Source organism: Odocoileus virginianus, chromosome 15 (assembly GCF_023699985.2).
Source record: "Odocoileus virginianus isolate 20LAN1187 ecotype Illinois chromosome 15, Ovbor_1.2, whole genome shotgun sequence".
NCBI classification, from domain to species: domain Eukaryota; kingdom Metazoa; phylum Chordata; class Mammalia; order Artiodactyla; family Cervidae; genus Odocoileus; species Odocoileus virginianus.
Window position 1 is genome coordinate 18,082,543 of NC_069688.1, and position 20,831 is coordinate 18,103,373.

The following is a 20,831-nucleotide window of genomic DNA, read 5'->3' on the forward strand; positions in this document are numbered from 1 at the left end:
CCTTTCTTCAGCTGCAATTTGATATGTTTAAGGAAATATCAATGTTGCTGTGGCCTCCTGGAGATAAGCGAGTGTCTGGGAAGCGTTTCTGTGCTCACAGGAGACTTGTGAGTCAGGGCAGTGCCAAGAGCAGAGCAGGTGAGCTGATGGGATCCACAGCACAGTGTAATGTGGGGAGGTGGCCAGAACACAGAATTCAAGGGTTAAAGAGAGAGTGACTCAAACCCTGGTTCAGCTTGTCACTGCTCAGGTGATTGGGTTTCTTATTGAATCCCTTTCACGTTGCTTCATTCACCTAAAAGATGTTGTGACAATTAATGAGGTAATATGTAAACAGTTAATGCTGCGCTAGTACTGAAGTTGCTGGCTATCATTTATTATCTAAGCTCCTATATTGATTTACCTCGAGTAACAAGTTCGTGCTGCAAATATGGTCAATATCCCTCTTTCAGATGAGAAACTGAGGCCTAGGGAAGTTAAACATACTGTTTTATGCTCATATTTGGTAAATTTAGGAGCCAGAATATGTACGTGTTCAAAAAATGTTAACCTTTTATGATGCAAGCTCACAGTTGATTTATCACAAACACAAATGTGCTCTTCCAGGGAGTGTGTGCTCAGATAGGGTGTGCACCACACTCATCTGTCAGTCTGCCTCAGAATGAGGGACCTCAGCCCTCAGGAAGGGTTACCCAGAGTTGTATTGAGTGTGACAGTTCACGTCTCCCCTGGAGAGGTGAGGTGGCTGAGGGCAGAGTGTGGGGTCTGGAGCCCCCGGCCTGGGTGTTGATTCCAGCGGTGCCAGTTAGCAGATGTGTGGCTCGGCCTTGTTGGCAATGCTCTGTGCTTGTTTTTCTTTCCCATCGAAAGGTAACTGTAATAGTACCTGCAGTCCAGGGTTATTACAAGGAAAAATTGTGCCTGTAAAGGCTCTGAATATGCTTGACTCTCAGTTAACACTCAGGAAACAGCTGCTACTATTGCTATTAACTAGTAAGCTTCCCTGGTGGCTCAGGTGATAAAGATCCACCTGCAATGCAGCAGACTTGGGTTCAGTCCCTGGGTTGTGAAGATCCCCCGGAGAAGGGAAAGGCAACCCATTCCAGTATTCTTGTCCATTCTAATCCCATGGACAGAGGAGCCTGGTGGACTACAGTCCATGGTGTCTCAAAGAGCAGGACACGACTGGATGACTAACATAGCACTATTATCATCATTGCCTTCATGTCCCCACTCCCTGCACCATTATTACTATTACTACCACCGCCACTAGAATATAATGAGCAATATTCTTCATTTGAATTCACTGTTTCTACTAACCCCTTTAAAATCTTCAGATCGTATTTTAATTTTTATCCCTCCTATTTTGCTTAGTCAAGAGGCTGTGCATCAGGTGTTTTTCAAACTTTTAAATCCATACTTCCTTTGTTTTGTTTTGTTTTTGTTCTTTTTTTATTTTTTTATTTTTTTCATTTATTTTTATTAGTTGGAGGCTAATTACTTTACAACATTGCAGTGGTTTTTGTCATACATTGAAATGAATTAGCCATGGATTTACATGTATTCCCCATCCCGGTCCCCCCTCCCACCTCCCTCTCCACCCCGATCCCTCTGGGTCTTCCCAGTGCGCCAGGCCCGAGCACTTGTCTCGTGCATCCAACCTGGGCTGGTGATCTGTTTCACCCTAGATAATATACATGTTTCGATGCTGTTCTCTTGAAACATCCCACCCTCGCCTTCTCCCACAGAGTCCAAAAGTCTGTTCTATACATCTGAGTCTCTTCCATACTTCCTTTGGATAAAGAATAAGAAATATTCACAACAATTCAGGCCCTATACCCGTGCTCAGTCATGTGCCCCCTTCTCACGAATGTCTACTGACTTTGCAAAGCAAGCGGGGAGACAGGCAGATGTTTCTGGTTGTTGTGGGCAGCAGGTCCAGGGTGCCCATGTGGTAGAGAGGGCGTGGGGGTGCAGGGCGGAGAGGAGGGAGCAGGTATAACTGCATGTATAAAGTTCTTAACTTGAACTAATCTAGTAAAGAAACGGTGGTATACAACATACTAAGGGGACACATTGTGTAGCTGTGGAATAAACACGGTTCGAGGAGACAGCTGGTCATGTTCACCAGGCAGCTTGGTATAATGTCTCCAGAACATATTGCAGATTATTTGACCTACGTGAAACACTCCGATGCTCTTTCTCTCCCATAGTGTGATTTTCTCTTTGCCCGTTCTTTGTGGACAAATCAAACTAAGTAGATACTGAAGGGAAACTATTTAGGTATTAGTTTTATCTTAGTCTGTGAATATTGGAAAGTCTGCTGTTTTATTGCCAATAAATACGTACTTTCCACGTATACAGAAAATTATTTCTCGATGCTGTAATTTCCATACATAAGTGCCTCAGAATAAAGTAACTGCATCTTCAAATAGTCAGAATTCATGTTACGGGGGTGAGCCAACAGTTTTACCTTCAGATTTGACTCTGTCATTTATTATTTTGGGGAACTTAGGTGGATTTCCACCTTTGAGTCTCAGTTTTCATACGTGTAAAATAGAACCTATAGCTGGATTGTCTCTAAGGCCCCTTGAAGTTCCCATATTCCTCATTCTACGCACAGTGCACAGACACCTAGGGAAGTTCTAGGGAAGTTAAGCTCACCAGTTTATCAAAATAGACAACATTCTATATATATATAGGAATATAATTTAAAAGGAATCTGCCACTAACAGGGTTTAACTGCTTTGGAGGGTAATGAATATTCAGATAGGTGTGAGAAGTAATGAGATTCAGTCAAATAAGTAATATTGACTTTCTTTAGTTGTATTGTACAGAGTATTTTAGAATAATCAGATGTTGAATTTTCCCGGGATTTGAACCAAGAGATTGTTCCAAATTGGAAGGGAGAACAAAGTCAGGAGTATAGGCATATTTGTCTTAACTCTAAATCTTAAGCTGGGATTTCTGGATGGGAAAGCTAATAAGAATGGTGGACGTGCTTGAGTGTGTGCTCAGGCACTCAGTAGTGTCTGACTCTTTGTGACCCCACAGACCTGCCAGACTCCCCTGTCCATGGGATTTTCCAGGCAAGAATACTGAAGTGGGTTGCCATTTCCTCCTCCAGGGAATCTTCCCAACCCAGGGATCGAACCCTAGTCTCCTGTGTCATCTGCATTGGCAGATAGATTCTTTACTACTGAGCCTTTGGGCGGGATGGCCCTCAAGGAGGGGATGGCAGGCAGGCCTGAGCTGGCATCGTGCCTCCATGCTCATCGATGTGCTCACTGTCAGGGCCCGAGATTGCCTCTGCATAGACACACACCTTCTAGGTTATGCATTAGGTGTTTTTCAAACTTTTAAATCCATATTTCCTTTGGATAAAGAATAAGAATATCCACAGCAATTCAGGCCCTATACCCGTGCTCAGTCCTGTGCCCCCTTCTCACGAATGTCTACTGATTTTGCAAAGCAAAGAGGGAGATGGGCAGATGTTTCTGGCTGTTGTGGGCAGCAGGTCCAGGGTGCCCATGTAGTGGAGAGGGCAGGGGGATGTAGGGCAGAGAGGAGGGAGCAGGTGCCCTCTGGAGTTGCAGTGGATCTGCCATCAGGAGGGGAGGGAGTGGAGGCAGCCCGGCCATTGCCAGGAGGCAGCGCCCAGGACTTACAGGCAGAGCTGTTTGGACGTCATCCTAAAGGAAAGCTGCAGAGCTTAAAGACTTTTGAATAAGGAGTGCCATTTATGTTTTATTTTTATTTTTGATTGAAATACAGTTGATTTACAATATTGTTTGTTTCAGGTGTACAGCAAACTGATTCAGTTATACTTATGCAATTTTTACAATTCTTTTCTGCTATAGGCAAAGACACTGAATATACACCAGATCGAGTAGAGTTCCCTGTGCTTTACAGCAGGTCCTTGTTGACTACCTATTTTATGTGTGTGTGCGTGTGTGTGTGTGTGAAAGTTGCTCAGGCATTTCTGACTCTTTAAGACCCCATGGACTGTAGCCTGTCAAGCTCCACCATCCATGGGATTCTCCAGGCAAGAATACTGGAGTGGGTTGCCTTCTCCAGGGATCTTCTCAACCCAGGGATCAAACCCGGGTCTCCCACATTGCACGCAGACTCTTTACCTTCTGAGCCACCAGGAAAGCTGTCTCTCTCTCTCTCTCTCTCTCTCTCTCTCTATATATATATATATATATACATATGAAGCAATGTGTGTATGTCAATCCCAAACTCCTAATTTATCCCTCCCGATTTTGACAGCTGTAAGTTTGTTTTCTGTGTCTGTGAGTCTGTTTCGGTTTTGCAAACAAGTTCAATTGTATAATTTTCTTAGATTTTACATATAAATGACATATAGATTTACATTTTAGGAAGATCATTCTGGCCATAAAGCCAAGAAGTAGAAGGAGGGGTGGGGCTGGAAGGGGAGGCTGGGGAGGAGGTTGCCAGGCTGGGGCAGGGCGCACGGTGAGGGGTTGGGGGGGGGCTGGTCCTGCTTGAGGAAGCACTGTGATCAGTGAAGAACAGTGAGGGAGATGGAGGGATTCCAGAGATGAGCCCGATGCATCTCCTTGAGAGATGCATCTCAAGGAGAGAGGAGACTAATTCCTCTGCTTATAGAGTGGGAATGGCAGTGCATTTGTCTAACATTTATTTACTGAGTATCTATTATGTGTTGAGCATGAACGCTCCAGGGATTCTAGCAGCTCATAACTTCCAGCTTGTGGGAAGGATTAAAGACTCTGCAGAAGCATGTGGCCAAATAACGTCTTCAGAACTGGGTGTGAGAATGAGACCACTAGGGTGTGCAATCACAGATTCACTTGCCAAGCAGGCTGCATGCTTCCAAGGCATCACAAAACTCATTGAAAACCTAATGTGCCCATTTTCATCTAGACATTGAGGAGGCTGACAAGAAAAATAGACAATCAGCTGATGGCAATGATTGTACTGCTCAGAGCTCCGACACAGTTGCACACATGTTCGAAAGCAAAGATACTTAAGTTGTCCAAAAAATGACAAATTCAGGAAAAACAAATGTGTTGGCTGGTTTCGGTGTCCCTAAAGGGAGAGACAAGGATACTGAACAGATCTTACATGAATCCCCACTATGAGCAGATGAACATTTGTAAACAGCGAGAATGTGAGACCGTGAGATTCAGCTAAAGCCTCTTTATAGCTGACTCCTGACTGCCAAAAACATAAAGAGAGATTAGATGTTTAGGAATATCTTGATATTAAGAAAGAAACAGTGCAATATTCTCCCATATCCATTCTAAGTGATGAAATGTCAGCTTGCCAAGGGGCCCCTGTAACAGGTTCCTCACTATCCCAAGGTAGAGCCCTAAGCTGAAATGGCTAAGGTGAAGAGCCCTTACCTTAGGACTGGTCCTGCCCTGGGATGCACAAAGTGAATGGAGATGCATGGACAGTTCCAGGCTGTGGAGGCTGGACGCTGGGATGCTGAGAGTGGTTCCTGGGCAGGAGGGCGGTTGCGGAGCAGCCTCACTACTCAGGGTGTACCCTGCCCTATAAGGGCTCCTACAAAACAAATGCTGGACACTGTTTTTACTTTTCACCTTTTTTCATAAAAGTGAAACTTCTCTTTGGATTTCCTTCAGTTAGTGAAACCAGATATTGATGTAGGTCTTTTGTAAAAAAAAAAAAAAGTTGGCATAAAGCAGACTTTCAGAAAGTGGGGGAGTCTTGATTACTTCTCATATTTTTATATAAAACTTGCTTTCAGGATAACATTTACCTCTTAGGTCCAAGCAAAGCACTGGTTTGTTTTGTTTCTTTCCAGGAATCAGTGACACCAAGGGAACCAAAGGAAGAAACACTACTAGTTTGTTTATCTCTTCTTAGAAAAAACAATCCATTTGGGGCTGAATTGCACTCCCTGCCAGTTCATATGTTGAAGTTTCTACCCCTAGTAGGTCAGAATGTGAATGTATTTGAAGATAGAGTTTCTAAAGAGGTAATTAAATTGCAGTGATGTTATAAGGGTCGACTCTAATCCAATAGGACTGTTGTCCTCATAAAAAGAGGAGGTCAGGACACAGCCAGACAGAGGCAAGACCCTGTTAATATGCAGGAGAGGATGGCCACCTACACGCGAAGGAGGGAGGCCTCAGAAGAAACCAGTCCTGTGGTCAGACTGATCCCAGAGATCTAACCTCCAGAACTGCAAGAGAGCAAACTTCTGCTGTTGAAGCCGCCCAGTCTGCGGTGCTATGTTATGGCAGCCCTAACACCTCCTCAGTTTGTGGACAGCGTTTCTGCTAAAGGATGGCTTTAACAGCTAAGTGTTTAAATGTTTCTTATCCACTGTGGGAAATAGTGTCTGATGCTTCTACAGGACAAAAACCATTAAAAAATGAAAACTATGCATTAGTTAAACTGACATCTAAAAATAAGATGCTGAAGAGCACTATGGCCCGCACATGAATGAAACAGACAAGGAAGTTTTATTTTTAACCGTCTACTGATAAATTTTTGATATAGCTTCACATCACTGGTAAATAAGGCAGAAAATCATCCCATTTGCATGCCAAATCGCCCCCGGGGGCTTCCCTTACTTGTGTTTGTGCTAACACAGTGACAAAGAAAATTATTGCCAGATTCCTAAAGAAGCTGCCTTCCTGAATGCCATGAAAATAATATAAATCCCACCTGCCTGTTGCTGAAATCATAGTGCTGGGCTGAAGAAGGTAGGAGGATGGAATTTACCCTTAAAGGTGGGATTCAATACTTCATACAATTTTACAAGTGTTTTCTTCATCGAAGGGTTTGTAACTGGATTGCAGCTTCTTGCTGGTAGGTAGTCACTTGCATTGAACACATGGTATCCTATTTTTATGGCATTTGGTCTCATAAGTGATACTATAAAATGATTACTCACCTGCTGATCTGTCTTTGGCCACACTGGAAAGTGCTCAGATGGCCGCTGTTCCTGCATGAGTCTGACTGCTTATTTCTGAAAAGTGTAGAGCTCTTAATGGAGAATGTGTGAGTGAGAAGTAACCTGTGGGGTCTCATTTGCCTGGGAGGTGGACTTCTGAGAACATGCTTTTTTAATGTCAGGGACTCAGGAATCAATTTCCTCCTCTAACTGTGAAATTCAATCTTGGTTAAGACTCTAACCCTCCTTTGAAGCAATTACTGTGAAATTCTAAGTATAAATATCTCCATCTTTTGTTTTTCCACTCTCAAAACCATCTCAAAATGGCTCAATTGTTTTTTTTAAAAAATCATTAACTAAACTAAAGGAGAAGGTTAATTTGGTTCAGTATCATTATCTTTCATTTTTTGTTTCCTTAAATAAGAATCAGGGCTTTCCCTCCCCCCTTATTATGAATGTGTGTCATATACTAATCACTCAAGTATTTAATTAGTGTCTAGGAAGTTTAAATATGTAGTGTTAGAACCTGTGATTTTTCAGTGAAAAGCACATCAACTCTAAAGGTTTTTTTTATTTACTTAGACAACTTCTGTACTCTGTTGTATTTAATACCCTAGTACTGAGTTCACTCTATGTACTAAGTACTGTGCTCGGTGCTGTGGATAACAGGTGTACACTCACAATGCAGGTTTCCAGTCTGGTGTGAAAGAATGATACCCCTGGGGGTGAGGCTGTCCTTTATGGTCCAACTCTCACATCCATACATGACTATTGGAAAAACCATAGCTTTGACTATACAGACTTTTGTCAGTAAAGTGATGTCTCTGCTTTGTAATATGCTGCCTAGGTTTGTCACAGCTTTTCTTCCAAGGAGCAAGCATCTTTCAATTTCATGGCTGCAGTCACTGTCCTCAGTGATTTGGGAGCTCAAGAAAATAAAGTCTGTCACTGTATCCATAGTTTCCCCATCTATTTGCCATGAAGTGATGGGACCAGATGCTATGAACTTAGTTTTATGAATGTTGAGTTTTAAGTCAGCCTTTTCACTCTCCTCTTTCACCTTCATTAAGAGGCTCTTTAGTTCCTCTTTGCTTTCTGCCATGAGAGTGGCATCATATGCATATCCTAGGTTGTTGATATTTCTCCTGGCAATCTTGACTCCAGCTTGTGATTCAAGTTGATTAAATAGGGCAATAGTAAATAACTAATGAATAGTGAAAAATTAGATAAGTATACGCTTTCAAAATCCTGAATATTGTTGGAAAAGAAAAGGATAGGTATTAACATGAGGCAATAAGAGGCTTAGGATATGGACTATGAGAGGGGTCAGTGAATGCCTAAATGTTTTTGGAATGAAGCTTTGGTTTAGCCCCAAGACTCTCACCATTCCAAGATCCAATGGTGGATGGCCCTAGGGTAGATGTTCCCATCTCCAGGGGAGAAATCGGGGGGAAAGAGGGAGACCTGGGTCACAGGGAGGCCAGAACCCAGCAGGGCAAATTCCATTAGGCTTTAGGATGTTGTTCTCTGAGCCTTGATGTTCCATCATCTGGGCCTTCTGAGGCAGTGGCTCTGCCCTCTCAGCCGAGGTCTTGTCTGTCAGGCCCAGGAATCCCTGTCTCTGCCCTTGGAGTTGCTCTTCCTTCATCCCATCTCATTTATCTCTCTTTTGGCCATGCTGGTGGTGTTTCTACCAGTATAAAATTCTCAGAAACCATGTTGACCTTTTGTACAATTCATGGGGTCTGAGCCATCAGAAGAAAGAATCCTCCCTAGGTCGTTCTTGAATAGCCATCTCTACTCTGGTTTCTGTGGAGTCACGTGACCGTGCCCATGAAACACACACCTGACCTCTGTCTGCAGCCCTCCAGCTGCACACTGGCCTGTCTCTGGCCTGTCTCAGGATGTGGCCTCTCCAAATTATCACAGGCTAGCTCCTCTTTACTTTATAATCACTCCCTCGGTTTCTCTTTTTTCTCTCACATTTTACTGTGAACAACTAGGAGAAAGCAGGCTGCACCTTCCATGCTCTGCTTGCAGATCTCAGCCAATGCTGAAGTTCATTGCTACCATCCAACCCTAGGGTGTTATCCAGTCATGTTCCCTGACTCTTGACTACCAGGATGGCTTTTCCTCAACTGTCCACTAACTAATATGGCCATTATTTCCTTCTTAAATCTCAATAGAAGCACCTTGATTATCTGTACATCTAACAACAGCTCTTAAATAATTCCCACTTTTTTTAATTAAGAAAAAGTCTCCCACCCTCTACCTATTACCTAATTCCAAAGCATTTGCACATTTTAGGTATTTGTTAAAGCAGCACCACACTCTCTAATACCAATCTCTGTGTTCATTTCCTGGGATTCTGATCGCAAAGTATAACAAACTGGGTGGTTTAGGACAATACAGATATATTCTCTGAAAATTTTGGAGACTAGAAGCCCAAGATTTCAAGAGGGCCAAGCTTCCTCTGAGGTGCTGGGTGGAAGACGTCATCCTTCCTCATCAGGAAGTTATGAGAACCAAGAAAAGAAATGACTGTTCCATACTGGGATGCTAAGGAAGACCATCTATGAGAACATGGTGCTCAAGTAGTCTATTGTTGAGTAGGAATCACTGAAGGTCAATATAAAGAAAATGGGTGTTTTACCAAGGTTTGGTCAGTTGTATAAAATGCATGAAACTCAACCTGTGCTATTGGTGGAAGGTAAATACCAACATGTCTTTCCTGGAAGATGAGATGGTTGAATTGCTGAGAACATGTGATGCCTTTATGGCAGTTATTCAGTTCAGTTCAGTTGCTCACTCATGTCTAACTCTTTGCAACCCAATGGACCGCAGCATGCCAGCCTTTGTCCATCACCAACTCCCAGAGTTTACTCAAACTCATGTCCATTGAGTTGGTGATGGCATCCAACCATCTCATCCTCTGTCATCCCCTTCTCCTTCTGCCTTCAATCATTCCTAGTATCAAGGTCTTTTCAAATGAGTCAGCTCTTCACATCAGGTAGCCAAAGTATTGGAGTTTCAGTTTCAACATCAGTCCTTCCAATGAACACTCAGGACTGACCACCTTTAGGATGGTCTGGTTGGACCTCCTTGAAGTCCAAGGGACTCTCAAGAGTCTTCTCCAACACCACAGTTCAAAAGCATCAATTCTTCGGGGCTCAGCTTTCTTTATAGTCCAACTCTCACATCCATACATGACCACTGGAAAAACCATAGCCTTAACTATACATGCCTTTTTGCATTTCTTTTTCTTGGGGATAATCTTGATGCCTGTCCCCTGTATAGTGTCACAGGCCTCCGTCCATAGTTCATCAGGCACTCTGGCTATCAGATCCAGTCCCCTAAATCTATTTCTCACTGCCACAGTATAAACATAAGGGATTTGATTTAGGTCATACCTGAATGGCAGTTATTAGGACACAGGTTATAGCTGAGCCAGTGGAAGTGAATAGAGCACTAAAGATAGTCAGACGCACAGAGCTAATAAGAGAAGAGGGAGAACAAATCCTCGAGGTTACCTGCAGAGTGGGGAGGATGCTGGAAGAGGAGCTTCCTAGTGGGGCTCAGTGTGTAGGATGGAAGAGAGGGAGCAGAGACGGTAGTGTTGACCGGGGAGGTGGTGGGTCACGCTGTGAACAGGAGATTGGTCAGCAGAAGGACATACGTGCGTCCCTGGGGTTTGGTAAATAGCCTCTCTCTGATCTATGGGAAAGGTATTTCCATGGAATCTGGGGGGAGCGTAAGCACGTGTGGAGAACAATTTCAGGTGGACTTGTGGGAAGTGGCCTGAGTGGGCCGAGTGCATTCCCTTTTATAATTTAAAAAAATGAGAGACAGTACACTGAGGTATGTATACTTAGGAGAAAAAAAAAAACAGTTGGAAGGTTAAATGGAAGATTGCAGAAAGAGAGGGAATCATGAATAACTCGGAGGACGTGGTTTTTGAAAAGAGTTGAGATAGAGTGTAGATGGAGGGACTCACTTTGGATGGGAGACTGGAATTATCCAAAATCATTAGAAAAAGAAGACGGCTTTGATGATATCCTTTTAGTGGCTGTCAGAGTAATTTCAGGCCTCTTTCATGTTCTTTACAATGAAAAAAAGATCAAAGAAGCAGAAGCCACAGCACAGATCTGATCTTGAACTGGTTGTTTTCTGTGATCTCAGTGAGAAACAACTCCACGGGTCCAATCATGTCGGTTGGTGATTGGCCTGAAAATGAATATTTCCCTGACACTCAGTTGTGCTCTGCTGCGGGAGTGGAAAAGCCAGTCTCCTGCAAAGTGCGGCTGCAATCAACAGGAAATAGTCTCCAAGGGGTGATGAAGTTACTCACACCCCTTACCAAGACTCTGTCCTCACAGCTTTTTGAGAGAAGTCTGATTTTATTTTATCTTACATGCATTAATAAAGGAATTCTATTTTATATTAAAATCCCAGCAGTTCTTAAATAGTACTCCATCCTGTGGAAACAAGTAAATAGATAAATCAAAAATTTAAATATCACATAAAAGAATGCAGCTGAAGAAATGTAGTTTTTCTTGATGTTTATTTTCATTTTTGTAGGCACTTGTCATTATTTGAATGGACACATTAGTCCTGTTCATGTGTTTACCAATGGAGAAAGTTGCTCACAGTTGCCATTATATGAAGCAGATACCAAACAAATCAATGGAAAACAGGAACTATTGCTTTTCATGTTTGTTTCTGGGTTTATGGTGTTTTCTCATTAGTTAAAATTTACATAGTCTTTCAGAATTTTCTTTGACTCTCTTACAGTGTTCCCATTTAGACTATATATATATATATATATATAGTCTCTCTCTCTCTCTCTCTCTCTCTATATATATATATATATATATATATATATATATAAAACAATATATGGAATACTAGAAGAGATCCTTTACACTCCATTAAAATCAGTTGACTCTCTTACAGTGTTCCCATTTAGACTATATATATATATAAATAAAACAATATATGGAATACTAGGAGAAGAGATCATTTACATTCCATTAAAATCAGTTCAGTTCGATTCAGTTGCTCAGTCACGTCTGACTTTTCGTCATCACATGGAATGCAGCATGCCAAGCTTCTCTGTCCATCATCAACTCCTGGAGCTTGCTCAAACTCATGTCCATAGAGTCAGTGATGCCATACAACCATCTCATCCTCTGTCGTCCCCTTCAACTCCTGCCTTCAGTCTTTCCCAGCTTCAGGGTCTTTTCAAATGAGTCAGTTCTTTACATCAGATGGCCAAAGTATTGGAGTTTCAGCTTCAGTATCAGTCCTTCCAATGAACACCCAGGACTGATCTCCTTTAGGATGGACTGGTTGGATCTCCTTGCAGTCCAAGGGACTCTCAAAAGTCATCTCCAATACCACAATTCAAAAACATCAATTCTTCATTGCTCAGCTTTCTTTATGGTCCAAATCTCACATCCATACATGACTACTGGAAAAATCATAGCTTTGACTAGGCAAACCTTTGTCGGCAAGGTAATGTCTCTGCTTTTTAATATGCTATCTAGGTTGGTCATAGCTTTTCTTCCAAGGAGCAAGCGTCTTTTCATTTCATGGCTGCAGTCACCATCTGCAGTGATTTTGGAATCCAAGAAAATAAAGTCTGTCACTGTTTCCATTGTTGCCCCATCTATTTGCCATGGAGTGATGGGACTGGATGCCATGGTCTTAGTCTTTTGAATGTTGAGTTTTGAGCCAACGTTTTCACTCTCCTCTTTCATTAAGAGGCTCTTCAATTCCTCTTCACTTTTTGCCATGAGGGTGGTGTCATCTGCATAACGGAGTATATTGATATTTCTCCTGGCAATCTTGATCCCAGCTTGTGCTTCATCCACCCTGGCATTTCACATGATGTACTCTGCATATAAGTTAAATAAACAGGGTGACAATATACAGCCTTGACGTATTCCTTTCCTGATTTAGAACCAGTCTCTTGTTTCACATCTGGTTCTAACTGTTGCTTCTTGACCTGCATACAGATTTCTCAGGAGGCAAGTAAAGTGATATGGTGTCCTCATCTCTTTAAGAATTTCCCACAGTTGGTTGTGATCTACATAGTCAAAGGCTTTGGCATAGTCAATAAAGCAGAAGTAGATGTTTTTCTGGAATTCTTTTTCTGTGATCTAATGAATGCTGGCAATTTGGTCTCTTGTTCCTCTACCTTTTCTAAATCCAGTTTGAACATCTAGAAGTTCTTGATTCACATACTGTTGAAGCCTCACTTGGAGAATTTTGAGCCTAACTTCACTAGTGTGTGAAATAAGTACAATTATGCAATAGTTTGAATATTCTTTGACATTGCCTTTCTTTGGGATTGGAATAAAAGCTGATCTTTTCCAGTCCTGTGGCCACTGCTGAGGTTTCCAAATTTGCTGGCATATTGAGTGCAGCACTTTCATAGCATCATCTTTTAGGATTTGAAAGAGCTCAGCTGGAATTCCATCACTTCCACTAGCTCTGTTCATAGTGATGCTTCCTAAGGCCCCCTTGACTTCTCATTCCAAGATGTCTGGCTCTAGGTGAGTGATCACACCATCATGGTTATCTGGGTCATTAAGATAATTTTTGTGTAGTTCTTCTGTGTATTCTTGCCCCCTGTTCTTAGTATCTTCTGCTTCTGTTAGGCTCATACTATTTCTGTCCTTTATTGTGCCAATCTTTGCATGAAATATTCCCTTGGCATCTCCAATTTACTTAAAGTGCTCTCTAGTTTTTCCCATTCTATTGTTTTCTCTATTTCTTTGCATTGATTACTGGGAAACTCTGCATTCAGGTGGGTATATCTTTCCTTTTCTCCTTTGCCTTTAGCTTCTCTTCTATTCACAGTTATTTGTGAGGCCTCCTCAGACTACCATTTTGCCTTTTTACATTTCTTTTTCTTGGGGATGGTCTTGATCCCTGCATCCTGTACAATGTTACAAACCTCTGTCCATAGTTCTTCAGGCACTCTGTCTATCAGATCTAATCACTTGAATCTATTTGTCACTTCCACTGTATAATCATAAGGGATTTGATTTAGGGCATATATGAATGGTCTAGTGGTTTTCCCTACTTTCTTCAATTTAAGTCTGAATTTGGCAATAAGGAGTTCATGATCTGAGCCACAGTCAGCTCCTGGTCTTATTTTTTGCTGACTGTGTAGAGCTTCTCTATCTTTGGCTCTAAAGAATATAATCAATCTGATTTCGGTATTGACCATTTGGTGATGTCCATGTGTAGAATCATCTCTTGTGTTGTTGGAAGAGGGTGTTTGCTGTGGCCAGTGAGTTCTCTTGGCAAAACTGTGTTAGCCTTTGCCTTGCTTCATTTTTTCCTCCAAGGCCAAATTTACCTGTTTCTCCAGGTATCTCTTGACTTCCTACTTTTGCATTCCAGTCCCCTATAATGAAAAGGACATCTATTTTGGGTGTTCTAGGTCTTGTAGGTCTTCATGAACCATTCAACCTCAGCTTCTAAGGCATTAGTGGTAGTGGCATAGACTTGGATTACCATGATATTGAATGGTTTGCCTTGGAAATGAACAGAGATCATTCTGTCGTTTTTGAGATTGCACCCAAGTACTGCATTTTGGACTCTTGTTGATTGAGGGCTACTCGATTTCTTCTAAGGGATTCTTGCCCGCAGTAGTATATATAATGGTCATCTCAATTAAATTCACCCATCCCAGTTCATTTTAATTCACTGATTCTTAAAATGTCAATGTTCACTCTTGCCATCTCCTGTGTGATCACTTCCAATTTACCTTGATTCATGGACCTAACATTCCAGGTTCCTATGTAATGTTGAAATTAAAATCAGAACCATCTCAAAATCAGTAATCATCTTTCATTGTGAAATACAGTAGCTAATATTCCAGATATTTCAATTATAGGAATAGTTTCTCTCTCTAAATCATTTGATATAATGTAATCTCTTGAACCACAGATACCACCACTTTGATTGATCTTTCTTAAGGTTTTCTGTTTATTTATTTATTTATTTTTATCAAATCCTTCTTTTTTACCTGCTTTTCCAAGGTTAGGACTCTGGAGCTATTTCATCTCCTTTGTCACCTACATTTTCTCTGAGGATGACTTCATAAACTTTACGCAGTTTCTCCTTGTCTCCATTCCTCCTCTCCATTTCCTTATCTTCTTCCTCACTTCCTTTCCTTGCTGCCCCTCTTTAAACTTCCACATTTCCATTTGCTTACTGGAGCATTGATTTGATATTTGTTGAATATTATTCTAGGTCTAGCTGAGAGGAGCCCAGAGATGAATGGGATTTATCCCTGTGCTCAAATCGCTTATGTTAAACCGACCTGTAAGCCAATAACCCTATGTGTGCATGTGCATGCTGAGTCGAGTCTGACTATTTGTGACCCCACTGACTGTAGCCCACCAGGCTTCTCTGTCCGTGGAATTCTCCAGGCAAGACTACTGGAGTGGGTTGCCATTTCTTCCTCTAGGGGATCTTCCCAACCCAGGGGTTGAACCCACGTCTCTTGAGTCTCCTGCTTTGGCAGGCAGGCTCGTTACAAGCTGAGACATTGGGGAAGCCCCAGTAGCCCTATAGTGACTGACGGAAGTGCACACAGGGGACAGCTTTGGGGAGACCAAGGAAGCTGTAGCCAGTGTCCGTGAATGAGGAAGTGGTCAGGAGCATCCTTAGAGCCGACAAGTTTGCAGGGTCTGTTGAATGAGAGCAGGTTTTCACCAGGAAGAAGAGGGCACAGGGCACTTGGGGTTTAGGAGAGGGATCTATGCCGAGCAGCCTCCGTACAGCACATTTGGGGAAGATGACTGCTTCATAATGACTTCATCTTCAGCAGAGCACTCACCATGAGGACCCTGCAGGCTGCAGCCTGTGAGTCCTGTATTTAAAGTCCTCCTGGGCGATGTGGAAGCCGAAGGCCATCAGAGTGAGGCTGGCACTGAGGAGATGCGTTCAAGGGTGACTGCATGGACATAAGAGCCAGGAGGGGAGCACATGTTCGGGCCCTGCTTTCTCTCGGCCCACTCATCTCCAGTCCAGCGTCAGTGACAGGCTCTGCGTCCCCCACCTTGCAGCGCTGGTGTCAGAGTCACCCCGCTCCCCTGCCTGCAGTGGCTTCTGCCTCACCCAGTCAGCAGATGCTGATGCTGTGGTTTCTGTGTCCTGTGCATTAGAACAGGTGTGGGGACATAGTGATAAGCAAGCGAAGTCTGTAGTAAGGGCTCATCTTCTCGTGAGGGCGGGCAGTCACTGAGTCGCAAACGTGTAAATGGATTGCACTCTGGGTGGCAGTGAGCGGTGCTGAGAACGAAGAGAGCAGGGTTGCAGATAGAGTGGCTCTGTGCTGCTTCACAGGGGGCTCAGTGGGAAGCCACAGCTGCAGGGGCTTGGACGAAGTCACGGGGCATGAACCATGAGGGGCTGTGTGAAGAGGCCTCAGAAGAGGCTGGGTCCTGCTCTGAGGCATCGTCAGCATTGGGGTGGACTTTGACTCTCTGAGGGTGCACAGCATCGCCTTGAAAGCGACTTTACAGAGAAAAGCACCCTGGAGCTCAGCGCCTTCCGAAATGTGTGGATTGGAAGAGCAATGAGTCAGAACCAGCAGGAGAACCAAAGAGTTTCACTGGTGAGGAAAGAGAAAGCTGACAGGAGAGATCTGAAAGTCAGAGGAAGCCGTGTGCCCAGAGAGAGGGGGTGTTCGGTTAGTCCCCTGTGTCAGCCCAGTCTGTGAACACAGACTCAGTGGCTCACCACTAGGTGCCCCTGTCCTCTCCCAGTCTCTAGTGACCAGGGTTGGGTGTAGCTAGTCTCCAAATATAGTCACGCTGGGGTTAGAGACCCCACATGGGAAGTTTGCGAGGACACAATTCAGTCCACAGCAGACATATAGCATAGGGAAATGATGTCATCAGAAAACCTTAAAAGTTTTAAATGGCAGCACAATGTTATCTTGAATGTCCATAGTGTAATTTTAAACCAATGATTTATATTTGGACATGTAATCTGTTTTTTTTTTTTTTAATGTAACACTGTTGTGGGCATTCCTATGCCTGAAATCTATTGATGTGACTTATTTCTTTAAATCCTGCTTAGGCTAAAGGATATCAGTGATTTAGGCTTTGATAAATATTGTCGAGTGGCCCTCCCAGAAGGGCTGCCATGAGGTGTTGCTCACTGGAAAACAGAATGCCTGTGCCATGTGTGCCAACATTTGACTCGGTTAAAGCTCCCGCATAGATGCTAAAATGACTCAAGACAGTGTTCTTGAGAGTCCATTAGTGAAAACCTACATTCATTAGCTGTGTCATGATATAGTCAGCTCTTGGAGGATTCAGCAAGGGAGTAAGAAAGAACCTTCTCCGTTGATAGGATTGAGGGGTGATTTACTTTACAATGGCGCTATTTGCAGAAACAGCTAATTATCTTTCATGTGCCCACTGCGCACATTCCCCAGATCCCTGCCAAGACGGCGAAGCGCAGAGCCAGGAGTGAGTCACTGGAGTGTAAGGAGATGAGACAGTTTGCAGGAAGACTCGCAGTGATTCTTAGCAATGAGTAAACTCAGATAGCTCAGGAGTTTCATTCAGCCGGATCCATATTTCTAAATTCAGTTGATGTCTGAAGATTTACATGTGTAACAGAAAACCTGGTGGCTTTGTTTATATTGTGATGAGAACTATCACTGTCGGTGTCAGAGTGAACTGTAACACAATTTATTATGTCATTAAGGTAATATCCAGTCACGCCCACGGTCAGAAGGGCTCACACAGAGTGTACACTGGGGCGTTAACTGGTGGTCATCCAGTTCCTGACTTGCCAAGGGTCATTTCTCTCTGAGGAGCTTGCTAGATAGCTATGCTCACAGGTCTCTGTAGGAATCTAAACCTGATTCAGAATCGGAATGTGTCTATGAGTCAGATGTGTCTTCCCTGGAAAATCACTGCTCTATGAAGTGTGACATCTCACCTGGCCATCAGTTTATTAAAGTATTGCAGTATTTTCAAAACTGCAGTTGGGTTCATGAGAGGACAGGTAACATAAATGGGATCATTAAAAATTAAGAGGCACAAGCAGAAACATGATTTTGGTCTTGAGAATTAGTAATCCAATTGTTGCTTAGGTCTTGATTTATAGAGGCCAGCCCCCCTCCACAGTACAAAACTGAGTTAATAGCTGTGTCTCATTAAAATAGTAATCACCTCTTGGCATTAAATCAATAAGCTGTTCCTCACAAGGAATGCTTTTAAATATTATCAATAATTTAAACTTGGACTCTAACTCTAGAGGCTGCAATATTGGCAGTTATATCGAAATGCCAGCTGCTGGCAGACAAAATTTTGGTCAGGTTACCAATATACTCTTGTAATTCTTTTAAAGCCAATTTCCCTAAAATGTGCTCTATGGAAATTAATCTTATGACATTAACTCTTCAGGATATACTTATTACCTTATTGCTTCTTTTTCTGGTCTTTTTTTTAGATTATTTTCATTGATGTTTAATTGACTTAACATTATATTAGTTTCAGGAATATGACATAGTGATTCAATATTTTTATATGTTACAAATTGATCACCTTTAGAAGTCTAGTTACCATCTGTCAGCATACAAAGCTATTACAGTGTATTGACTGTGTTCCTCAAACAGTGCATTTCATCCCCATGACTCATTTGTTTTAAAGTTTGTGCCCCTTCACCTCCCTCACCTAATTCATTCACCCCCAAGCCTTATTTCCTGTGGCAACCACCTGTGTGTTCTTTGTATGCATGACTCTTTCTGTTTTATGTTTATTTACTTGTTTTGGGTTTTTTTTAGATTCCACATATAAATGGTATACAGCATTTATCTTTCTCTGTCTGACTTACTTCAATAAGCATAATAGATCCTAGGTCTCTAGGTCCATCCATGTTGTTGTTGCACATGGCAAGATTCCATTCTTTTTTATGGCTGAGCTGTATTCCATTGTATATCTAAACCACAACTTTTGTATCCATTTATCTACTGATGGGCACTCAACTTGCTTTCACATCTTGGCTATTATAAATAATGCTTTAATGAACCCTAGAGTGGAGAAGGCAATGGCACCCCACTCCAGTACTCAAGCCTGGAAAATCCCATGGATGGAGGAGCCTGGTAGGCTACAGTCCATGGGGTCGCCGGGAGTTGGACAGGACTGAGCGATTTCACTTTCACTTTTCACTTTCATGCATTGGAGAAGACAATGGCAACCTACTCCAGTGTTCTTGCCTGGAGAATCCTGGGGACAGGGCAGCCTGGTGGGCTGCCATCTGTGGGGTTGCACAGAGTCGGACACGACTGAAGCGACTTAGCAGCAGCAGCAGAGTGAATATATCTTTTCTAACTAGTGTTTTTATTTTCCTTGAAAATAAAAAACAGAAGTCAATTTGCTGGATCTTTTGGTACTTCTATTTTTAATTTTTTGAGGACACACCATACTGTCTTCTAAAAAGGTTACACCAATTTACATTCCAACCAATAGCTTTTTCTCCATATCCTCAGCAGCACTTGTTATTTGTTTTCTTTTTGATAAAAATCATTCTGGCAATATGAAGTTGTGTCTCACTGAGAGTTTGATCTGCATTCCATGGTGATTAGTGATATTGAGCACCTTTTCATATGCCTGTTGACCATCTATATCTTTGAAAAAATATCTACTCAGATTCTTTGCCAATTGTTTAAACTGGTTGCTTTTTACTTAACACAGTTGTGTGAATTCTTTGTATATTTTGGATGCGTTGGTGGTTTAGTTGCTAAATCATGTCTGACTCTCGCGACCCCATGGACAGAGGAGCCTGGCAGGCTACAGTTCATATAAACTCATTATTGAATATATCGTTTGTAAGCATCTTCTCCTATTCAGTAGGCAGCCTTTTTCTTTTGTTGATGGCTTATTTCATTATGCAAGAATTTTTAGTCTGATAAGATGGTCCCTTTTCTTTATTTTTGTTTTATTTTTCTTTACTTTTTGTTTCTATTGCCTGAGGACACATATCCAAAAAAAATATTGCCAAGACTGATGTCAAAGAGAATACTGCTCTTGTTTTCTTCTAGGAGTTTTTGGGTTTCAGGTCTTAGGTTTAAGTCTTCAATCCACTTTGAATTTGTTTGTGTATATGGTGTGGAAAAGTAATCCAGTTTGATTTTTTTGCAAATATTAACAGCTATCTGATTTTTCCTACACCATTCATTGAAGAGACTGTCTTTTCCCATTGCGTGTATTTGCCTCTTTTGTTGTATTCGTATTTCTCCTCTTGACAATTCACAAGGCTTTGGTTTACTCCTGGAAACTGATGAGAAACTGTGTTAAAGTTGTATGTGATATAAGCGTGAACGGGATGCATGTATTCCTGGTGGATAAAGTTGGTTTCTGTGTATAGTTTTCACTCTCTCTCTCTTCTGAGTGCTCATAGGACTTTATTTTTGCTGTCTGCATTTAGACCACTCTCCAGAATGTTGAGATTGCCAGAGAAGTGACCTCCGAGAAAAGAAAACATTGCTCCAGCTAAATTTAGGTAAGTCCTTTACTTTCTGATAAGTCATTGTGAGTAAAGTTATTGCTCTGTCGGAGAATCTTATTTATCACCTACTTAGAATTTCCCAACGTCAGCTATTGTGTGTGTTCACTTCATGTTGCGCAAAGTCCAGTCTGCAGGATTTCAAAGTACCATGCCCTGCAAACCCCGACTGCAGTCCTAGAAAGGTCATATACTGTAAATGAAGAGGGGGACAAAAGCGGCTGTAAGGGGAGTGATGGATACTCGCTGAGGGTGACTGTTCCTCGCCCCAGCACACCTTCTGGAATCACAATTTTGTTATTAAAATATCCCTGGATGCATCTCAAGCATGTATCTCCCTTCTTAGGAATTTATCTTTGGAGTTCAAGCAGTG

The 20,831-nt window shown here is 42.3% G+C and overlaps 1 protein-coding gene across 6 annotated transcripts in view; it reads left to right on the forward strand.

The window, feature by feature from the left end:
* Window positions 1–20,831, forward strand: part of SNTG1 (syntrophin gamma 1) — a 391,921-nt gene that overhangs the window by 117,442 nt on the left and 253,648 nt on the right. For 5 of the 6 annotated variants that reach the window (XM_070477087.1, XM_070477085.1, XM_070477089.1 and 2 more), the window contains one exon: window positions 20,381–20,455. The exons of the other annotated variant lie outside the window; for it this stretch is intronic. The gene's annotated coding sequence lies outside the window, so the exon portion shown is untranslated. The remainder of the gene's footprint in view (window positions 1–20,380; window positions 20,456–20,831) is intronic. 6 annotated transcript variants of the gene reach the window in all.